This window comes from Panulirus ornatus, chromosome 5 (assembly GCF_036320965.1).
Source record: "Panulirus ornatus isolate Po-2019 chromosome 5, ASM3632096v1, whole genome shotgun sequence".
In the NCBI taxonomy this organism is placed as follows: domain Eukaryota; kingdom Metazoa; phylum Arthropoda; class Malacostraca; order Decapoda; family Palinuridae; genus Panulirus; species Panulirus ornatus.
This window is the reverse complement of record NC_092228.1, coordinates 44,320,472-44,330,471: the sequence shown is the minus strand read 5'-3', so window position 1 is coordinate 44,330,471 and position 10,000 is coordinate 44,320,472. Positions and strand designations below refer to the sequence as shown.

Here is a 10,000-nt window from a genome sequence, read left to right as displayed (position 1 = left end):
AAAGTAATCCAAATATAATCAAAAGTAATCCAAATATAATCAAAAGTAATCCAAATATAATCAAAAGTAATCCAAATATAATCGAAAGTAATCCAAATATAATCAAGCGTAATCCAAATATAATCGAAAGTAATCCAAATATAATCTAAAGTAATCCAAATATAATCAAAATTAATCCAAATATAATCAAAATTAATCCAAATATAATCGAAAGTAATCCAAATATAATCAAAAGTAATCCCAATATAATCAAAAGTAATCCAAATATAATCAAAAGTAATCCAAATATAATCGAAAGTAATCCAAATATAATCAAAAGTAATCCAAATATAATCAAAAGTAATCCAAATATAATCGAAAGTAATCCAAATATAATCAAAAGTAATCCAAATATAATCAAAAGTAATCCAAATATAATCAAAAGTAATCCAAATATAATCGAAAGTAATCCAAATATAATCAAAAGTAATCCAAATATAATCAAAAGTAATCCAAATATAATCGAAAGTAATCCAAATATAATCAAGCGTAATCCAAATATAATCGAAAGTAATCCAAATATAATCAAAATTAATCCAAATATAATCAAACGTAATCCAAATATAATCAAGCGTAATCCAAATATAATCGAAAGTAATCCAAATATAATCAAAATTAATCCAAATATAATCAAACGTAATCCAAATATAATCGAAAGTAATCCAAATATAATCAAAAGTAATCCAAATATAATCAAAGTAATCCGGCATTAGAAAAAGTAATCCGATGATCAATTTAACGATCACATTGATTTACCGATCGAACGTAACTTGAGGAATTGTGATACAATCTTATCTTATAAGTGTGTGTGTGTGTGTGTGTGTGTGTGTGAGACCCTGTAATATAGAAATTTGAAGAGAGAAAAGAAATATCTAATTTGAGCAAGATGCTAAGCGAGTGATTATATTGCGGGAACGAATTAACGTGATGAAAACGCATGCTTGGTGAAGGAAGGAATGAAAGCAAATGCTTGGTGAAGGAAGGAATGAAAGCACATGCTTGGTGAAGGAAGGAATGAAAGTACATGCTTGGTGAAGGAAGGAATGAAAGTACATGCTTGGTGAAGGAAGGAATGAAAGCACATGCTTGGTGAAGGAAGGAATGAAAGTACATGCTTGGTGAAGGAAGGAATGAAAGCACATGCTTGGTGAAGGAAGGAATGAAAGTACATGCTTGGTGAAGGAAGGAATGAAACTCAAGCTTGGTGAAGGAAGGAATGAAAGCACATGCTTGGTGAAGGAAGGAATGAAAGCACATGCTTGGTGAAGGAAGGAATGAAAGCACATGCTTGGTGAAGGAAGGAATGAAAGCACATGCTTGGTGAAGGAAGGAATGAAAGCACATGCTTGGTGAAGGAAGGAATGAAAGCACATGCTTGGTGAAGGAAGGAATGAAAGCACATGCTTGGTGAAGGAAGGAATGAAAGCACATGCTTGGTGAAGGAAGGAATGAAAGCACATGCTTAGTGAAGGAAGGAATGAAAGCAAATGCTTGGTGAAGGAAGGAATGGAAGCACATGCTTGGTGAAGGAAGGAATGGAAGCACATGCTTGGTGAAGGAAGGAATGAAAGCACATGCTTGGTGAAGGAAGGAATGAAAGCACATGCTTGGTGAAGGAAGGAATGAAAGCACATGCTTGGTGAAGGAAGGAATGAAAGCACATGCTTGATGAAGGAAGGAATGAAAGCACATGCTTGGTGAAGGAAGGAATGAAAGCAAATGCTTGGTGAAGGAAGGAATGAAAGCACATGCTTGATGAAGGAAGGAATGAAAACACAAGCTTGGTGAAGGAAGGAATGAAAACGCATGCTTGGTGAAGGAAGGAATGAAAGCACATGCTTGGTGAAGGAAGGAATGAAAGCACATGCTTGGTGAAGGAAGGAATGAAAGCACATGCTTGGTGAAGGAAGGAATGGAAACTCATGCTTGGTGAAAGAAGGAATGGAAACACACGCTTGGTGAAGGAAGGAATGGAAACACATGCTTGGTGAAGGAAGGAATGAAAACACATACTTGGTGAAGGAAGGAAGGAAGGAAGGAATGAAGACACAAGCTTGGTGAAGGAAGGAGTGAAAACACATACTTGGTGAAGGAAGGAAGGAAGGAAGGAATGAAGACACAAGCTTGGTGAAGGAAGGAGTGAAAACACATACTTGGTGAAGGAAGGAAGGAAGGAAGGAATGAAGACACAAGCTTGGTGAAGGAAGGAGTGAAAACTCAAGCTTGGTGAAGGAAGGAAGGAATGAAAACACAAACTTGGTGAAGGAAGGAATGAAGATAGATAGATAAAGACAGATGGAACTTGATGATGAGATAGAGATGAAGGCATGTTTGATGAGAAATGAAACTTGATAAACTTGTTGAAGGGGGGGAGAGATTCCTTGATGTGGGGGAGGGAGGGTTGAAGAGGGGGGGGAATGTCTAGAAAATGACTGGTTCACTGCTGTCACACACGAGGTGTGTGGGGGGGGGGGCATGACACAGGATATGACAGGATATGACAGGTAGATGGTGGCTGTCACACAGGATCATTGTGTGTGTGTGTGTGTGTGTGTGTGTGTGTGTGTGTGTGTGTGTGTACCATGTGTGTGTGTGTGTGTGTGTGTGTGTGTGTGTACCATGTGTGTATGTGTGTGTGTGTGTGTGTGTGTGTGTGTGTGTGTGTGCGTGTACCGTGTATATGTGTGTGTGTATGTGTGTGTACCATGTGTGTGTGTGTGTGTGTGTGTACCATGTGTGTGTGTGTGTGTGTGTGTGTGTGTGTGTGTGTGTGTGTGTGTGTGTATGTGTGTGTGTGTGTGTGTACAGTACATGGTAGGGTACACTGTTGTCGTGTACCTGCGCGCCCGCCTGCATCTATGGTACATAGGGAGGGTGTGTGGTACGTGGAAGTGATTTCAGGGTACGTTTGCCTCCTCCCCCCTCCTCAATTCCCCCCCTCCTCAATTCCCCCCTCCTCAATTCACCATCCCTCCTCCCCCTCCTCAATTCACCACCCCTCCCCCCCTCCTCAATTCACCACCCCTCCTCCCCCCTCCTCAATTCACCACCCCTCCCCCCTCCTCAATTCACCCCCCCTCCCCCCCTCCTCAATTCACCCCTCCTCCCCTCCTCAATTCACCACCCCTCCTCAATTCACCCCCTCCCCCCTCCTCAATTCACCACCCCTCCCCCCTCCTCAATTCACCCCTCTCCTCAATTCACCCCCCCATCCCCCTCCTCAATTCACCCCTCCCCCCCTCCTCAATTCACCACCCCTCCCCCCTCCTCAATTCACCACCCCTTCCCCCTCCTCAATTCACCCCTCCTCCCCCTTCTCAATTCACCACCCCTCCCCCCTCCTCAATTCACCCCCCCTCCCCCCCTCTACAACTGTGGTTTACCTTTAGGGTAGTTCATCGACCCATCCCCCCACTCAATCCTACCCCATTATCCATTCCAGTGATAACCTCTCTCTCTCTCTCTCTCTCTCTCTCTCTCTCTCTCTCTCTCTCTCTCTCTCTCTCTCTCTCTCTCTCTCTCTGCCATCTAATTAGCATCTCATTAACACACATTGTTACTAATTACTTGCTCTAATTAGTGTTCTAGAGAAAGCTAGATGCAAGGGTTTGTTCTCCGTGTGTTCACGTCCTATATATATATATATATATATATATATATATATATATATATATATATATATATATATTATACGATAGCAGTTTCCCGCGTTAGCGAGGCAGCGCCAGGAAACAGACAAAGAAAGACCCATCCACTCGTATACTCACATATACACATGCATGCATATACACGTACATAAACATACACACACACACATGAGTGTGTGTGTGTGTGTGTGTGTGTGTGTGTGTGTGTGTGTGTGTGTGTGTGTGTGTGTGTGCCAAATTCGTCCCATAAATTCCAATCTTTCTCATCCCTCATCCAAAATATCTTCTGTAAACTTGCCTTCCTTTTCCCTCGTTCTCCTCGATCAGTGTATGAAACCACCTCTCCATTTCACATTCCCCCTTCTTGAATGTACCGTCGGGCGAGTGTGCGACCATATCCCTCCTGCAGGCGAACCTCATGTGCCATCTTTTGTACTGTCCTGACGCGGGGTCTGACGCCTCCAGATGGCATACCTCCTCAGGTTTTAAAGGACTGGGTTTCTGAGCTGGCAACGATCCTTGTCCACCTATTTCGTCTCTTTCTCTCTCTCTCTCGCTCAGAATAAAGTCCAAACTTACTCTTCCCGTTCGCAGTGTCTGTCTAGGAAGCATGCCTTGGTGTAGCCCATCCCTATGAAAGGAGACAGTCTTCAAGACGTTTCCTAGAACTTTCCACTCTTGAACTTTCTCAAGTACCCAGGAGTCCACACACATCCCCCCTTGTCTTTTTTTTAGATCACCCATATGGTTTTCGCGGTACAAGCAGTGGCATAAATATTTCCTTTGGCTTTTCTGCTTCTCTCTGTCTGTACTCAAATGCTTGGTTTTCACTCTTACGAGTGAAGTGGGTAGCGATGACAGCATGACCGCTTTTTCCCTCTTAACTTCATTTTTTTTTTATGGTCTATTGTCTTTTCTTCTTTCTATTAACAATCCTCCTCCTTCAACCTCTAATTCCATTCTTCATGCTTCAGTTTACTCTCTTCCTTTTCAATCTAATACTCTCTTTCTCGTACTGAACATGTTCCTATTTATCTGTCCAATCCTCACTCTTTTTCTCGTACTGAACATATCTCCATTCTTCTGTCTAAAACTCGCTCTTTTTCCTCGTACTAAACAAGTCTCCATTTTTCTCTCTAACACTCGCTCTCCTTCTCGTACCGAACACGTTTCCATTCTTCCTCTTTAATACGCGCTCTCTTTCTCGTACTGAACATGTCTCCTCCCTTAACATCAGACATGTACAGACACCTCGGAATAGGGCAGCAGTGACCGGGTTAAGCTCAAAAGTGTAAGATAAACTCTAGTTCCTACCTTTTCTCTGTAGCGCTTTGCTTCTCAACCGTCGAAGGTAAAAAAAAAAAAAGTTATTGTAACATTGAACTGCTTCTGTTCTTCAAGTCTGGAGGTCAGGTCAATTCGAGGTGACCTTTCTTACGTTCACCTACCTACCCTCTCTCTCTCTCTCTCTCACCTCCCCCCCACCCCCCCACCACCACCACCCCCCCACTTTTCTCCCCCCTCCCCACCATATCTTGTCCCAGGTGACTCTGCTCCCATCCTCCCCCCCTCCCAACATTCCCTCCCCCACGCCCTCTTTAAGGGAATCTGTGCCACACGCGCCAGGTGTTGCTTATTGTGGTCTCTCTCTCTCTCTCTCTCTCTCTCTCTCTCTCTCTCTCTCTCTCTCTCTCTCTCTCTCTCTCTCTCTCCTTGCATGGATTCTTCGCTTGTGTCACACGGTATCATTTATCCCCCTCTCTCTTCCTTCCCCCAATTCATCCCCAGGTGTGATTCGCTCACCACACAACCTCAGGGGATTTCAACCCCCTTCCCCTTCCCTTCCCTTCCCTTCCCTTCCCTTCCCTTCCTCTCCCGGTGAGATGGGGTTTACGCTCCCTCACCACAAGGTCACACAGTATGGCCCTGGATGTCACGTCACACCAGGTCATACCACACCGTCGTGGGGTCACAGTAGGTCACCAGGTCATACCACACCATAGTGGGTCACCAGGTCACACCACACTATCCTAGTCCCCAGGTCACAGGTCACGAAGCCACATCATACCTAGGTTCACCAGGTCAACAAACACCACACAATCCTAGTCTACAGGTCCCAGGTCACAACCAGGCAACACTACACCATCTAGTACAGGTCCCAGGTCACCAAGCAAGGCCACAGTATCCCATCGCCACAGACACCTGGGTCACTAAGTCGCTCAATGTGCCTCAGGCTATCTTAAGACGCAGTCGAAAATGTCTGGAAGGCCTATTTTGAACATTCAGTTCTAACAATTGTCTAGAGAGATCTAGAGACTTACTAGAAACATCTAGAGCCACGTTTTACCAACGTTCACCCCCAATATGGGTCCAGTTTTTCCCATCATTTCGCAGTCAACAGTGACTTGGCAATGTCTCACGAAGTGAAACCAAAATACATGAAAATTGTGGCGGATCTACAATATCTCTGGCGGGAGGAGCATCACACAAGATTGCATGACAAGTGGTCAGAGTCCTTGTGCAAATGACAGTTGGCGAGATTGCCGCACATTTTTATAGTTTGATGGCGTAATTCATGTGTTTGTTCATACACACACACACACACACACACACACACACACACACATACACACACACATATATATATATATATATATATATATATATATATATATATATATATATATATCTCGTGTGTGGCGGGGTGGCGACGGGAATGGATGAAGATAACAAATATTGATATGTACAGGTGTATATATGTATATGTCTGTGTATGTATATATACGTTGAAATGTGTAGTATATGTGCGTGTGTGGGCGTTTATGTACATCCATGTGTATGTGGGTGGTTTGGGCCATTCCCCGTCTGTTTCCTTGCGCTATCTCGCTAACGCGGGAGACGGCGATTAAGTATATGTATATATATATATATGACACATGGGGTCTAGCCAGAGTTCATAACCCCCCTCTACCACCACGTCCGAAGGGAAATATGTAGTTTAATGTGCAATAACGTCTTTAAAAACGAGTTCCAATGTGCGTTTTTTTTTCTATTTTTTTTTTTTTACGTGTTTGGCGATGCTCATTTAAGTTTCACGTCTAAGAGTTTAAATTTGCTTCTATTTGCACTTCATGGCGCTCACTTCGGGGGTGCGTTTTTTTTAAATGACGTTGCAAAGTTTAAAGGGAGGAGGGACGCGTTTTTTTAAGTAACATACCTTAATTTAAAGGGGGGATTGCGTTTCATTTAAAGGGGGGATTGCGTTTAATTTAAAGGGGGATTGCGTTTAATTTAAAGGGGGGGGGTGCGTTTAATTTAAAGGGGGGAAAAGTGTGCGTTATTTTTAAATGACATTCCTGAGTTTTTAATGGGGGGAAAGGGTGCGTTTTTTATTTTAATTTAAATGACATTTCTGAGTTTAGCATTTCCATTACGGGTCATATTGCATCCCATCCAATAGGGCTCTCCGACCTTAAGGCGTTTCTGTGTGTGTGAGACTACGAGTGGGGCAGATAGTGTTAAGCAACGCCGATATTATCTATTCATTATTATACATTATTCATCACCCTATCTATCTATCTATCTATCTACATCTATCTATCTCTATATCTATCTGTCGTAATTGAGACGATAATGCATCGCTTTCTACGCCTGAGGCAAGAGTGTGTTATCCCCCAACCTCCCATGGCCCGCTCTTAAGTCTGCAAATCCCGTGTTAGCTGGGGGGAACTTCGATCTATCATGGTTATCTCGAGTTGAGGAGGGGGGGAAAAGGGGGAGGTTGAGGAGGGAGGGGTGGAGGGGGGGAGTGTTGTGCCTGCCTGGTTTAAACCCCCCCCCCATTTCCCCCCCCACCTCAGCCACCAGTTTGATGATGTGGGGGGGTTGCGCGTGGGCGTGGGGGTGGAGGCGTGGGTGTGTGGGGGGTGCGTGGGTGTGGGGGGTGGAGGCGTGTGTTTGGGGGCGGCGTGTGTGTGGGGGGTGGAGGCGTGTGTGTGGGGGGTGCGTGGGTGTGGGGGGGTGGAGGCGTGTGTGTGGGGGGTGCGTGGGTGTGGGGGTGTGGAGGCGTGGGTGTGGGGGGTGCGTGGGTGTGGGGGGTGGAGGCGTGTGTGTGGGGGTGCGTGGGTGTGGGGGGTGGAGGCGTGTGTGTGTGGGGGTGCGTGGGTGTGGGGGGTTTGGCGCTCTCTCTCTCTCTTTAACTATGTCTATGTCCGTCAATATGTGTATCAGTCTATCTATCTAACTATCCATGTAGCTGTCTATCTGTCTATCTATCTATCTATCTATCTATCTATGTATCTATCTATCTATGTATCTATCTATCTATCACTATCTATCTCTCGCAAGAGATCATAGTGGTGCATGTGAACTAATGCATATATATATATATATATATATATATATATATATATATATATATATATATATATATATATATATATATATATATATATATATTTTTTCTTTTTCTTTTAAACTATCCGCCATTTCCCGCATTAGCGAGGTAGCGTTAAGAACAGAGGACTGGGCCTTTGTGGAATATCCTCACCTGGCCCCCCTCTGTTCCTTCTTTTGGAAAATTTAAAAAAAAGAAAAAAAATGAGAGAGGAGGATTTCCAGCCTCATGCTCCCTCCCCTTTTAGTCGCCTTCTACAACACGCAGGGAATACGTGGGAAGTATTCTTTCTCCCCTATCCCCAGGGATAATATATATATATATATATATATATATATATATATATATATATATATATATATATATATATATATATACAATATGTATATATATATATAATATATATATATATATATATATATATATATATATATATATATATATATATATATATATATATATATATATATATATATAATATGTATATATATATATAATATATATATATATATATATATATATATATATATAAATATATATATATATATATATATATATATATATATATATATATATATATATATATATATATATATATATCTTTCCATTTTAGCCCGAAACTCGAAATATATTTCCGACTTATTTCGAGAAATAAATGATTGTGAGATTTTGGGTAATTTATGATGACAGAAATGATTCATTCTCTCTCTCTCTCTCTCTCTCTCTCTCTCTCTCTCTCTCTCTCTCTCTCTCTCTCTCGAGGAGGAGGAGGTGGTTTCTCTTCCCCTGAGAGAGAGAGAGAGAGAGAGAGAGAGAGAGAGAGAGAGAGAGAGGAGAGAGAGAGAGAGAGAGAGAGAGAGAGGAGAGAGAGAGAGAGAGAGAGAGAGAGAGAGGGAGAGAGAGAGACCGACCCCACCAGACCACATCGGGGTCTAGTGTGTGCGCTGCTCTCCGTGTGGGTCGCTGTGAACGTTGGCCTCCATGACCCACCCCAATAAAAAAGAAATAAGAACGCGAATATTCTATATAGAATATCGTCATCCCACAGTGACCCAGCGGTGAATATTCATCTTTGGCACACTGGGAGATGAAGACTTCTATGTCCAAGCTATAATGTGGCATAGATTAGCTATATATATTGCTATATATATAGCAGATAGCTTCTCAGCGACGATATATATATATATATATATATATATATATATATATATATATATATATATATATATATATATATATATATATATAATATATTTATATATGTATATATATATATAATATTTATATATATATATATATATATATATATATATATAATATATATATATATATATATATATATATATATATATATATATATATATATATATATATATGTGTGTGTGTGTGTGTGTGTTTGTGTGTGTGTGTGTGTTATCTTGATACACTTCATCTTATAACACTACTATATCATCTACAATACTTTATATCAACTACAATAACCCTGGCTATATTTCTATGGAAGATATAGCTCAAATCTAACACGTCTAACTTGCTTCTAACACACTTACGTTAGCCACGATCGCCCCTTTTTTAGATTCGTTCAGTTTGGAGAAGCGTCACTTACCTCTTCGTATCGATCGCCCGCGGTGTCGTACGCTCGGCTACGATACCCGTAGACGACCTTCAAGGCTGGGGAGCTATCGTCGTGGGGGGGGAGGAGGAGGAGCCCATGGCAGCGGCTATTGTAGGTAGCTGCGCGCGCAGCTATCGTAATATGGCTGGTTAGGTCACCTTTGCCTCCGTCAGTGTCGGGACGTATCGTAAAGTATCGTATAAAGTATCGTAAAGTATCGTATAAAGTATCGTAAGTATCGTATAAAGTATCGTCAAGTATCGTAAAGTGACGAAATGTGTCGTATGTATAAAGTTCTCTTGT

The 10,000-nt window shown here is 42.0% G+C and overlaps 1 protein-coding gene and 1 long non-coding RNA gene across 2 annotated transcripts in view; one reads left to right on the top strand and one right to left on the bottom strand.

Annotated features, from left to right (window-relative positions):
* LOC139748751 (uncharacterized) overlaps positions 1–10,000 on the top strand; it is a 269,145-nt gene that overhangs the window by 226,902 nt on the left and 32,243 nt on the right. The window lies entirely within an intron of this gene.
* Positions 1–10,000, bottom strand: part of LOC139748750 (cardioacceleratory peptide receptor-like) — a 217,746-nt gene that overhangs the window by 207,671 nt on the left and 75 nt on the right. Inside the window, exon 1 of the mRNA XM_071662175.1 lies at positions 9,689–10,000. This exon is cut by the window's right edge and continues 75 nt beyond it. The gene's annotated coding sequence lies outside the window, so the exon portion shown is untranslated. The remainder of the gene's footprint in view (positions 1–9,688) is intronic.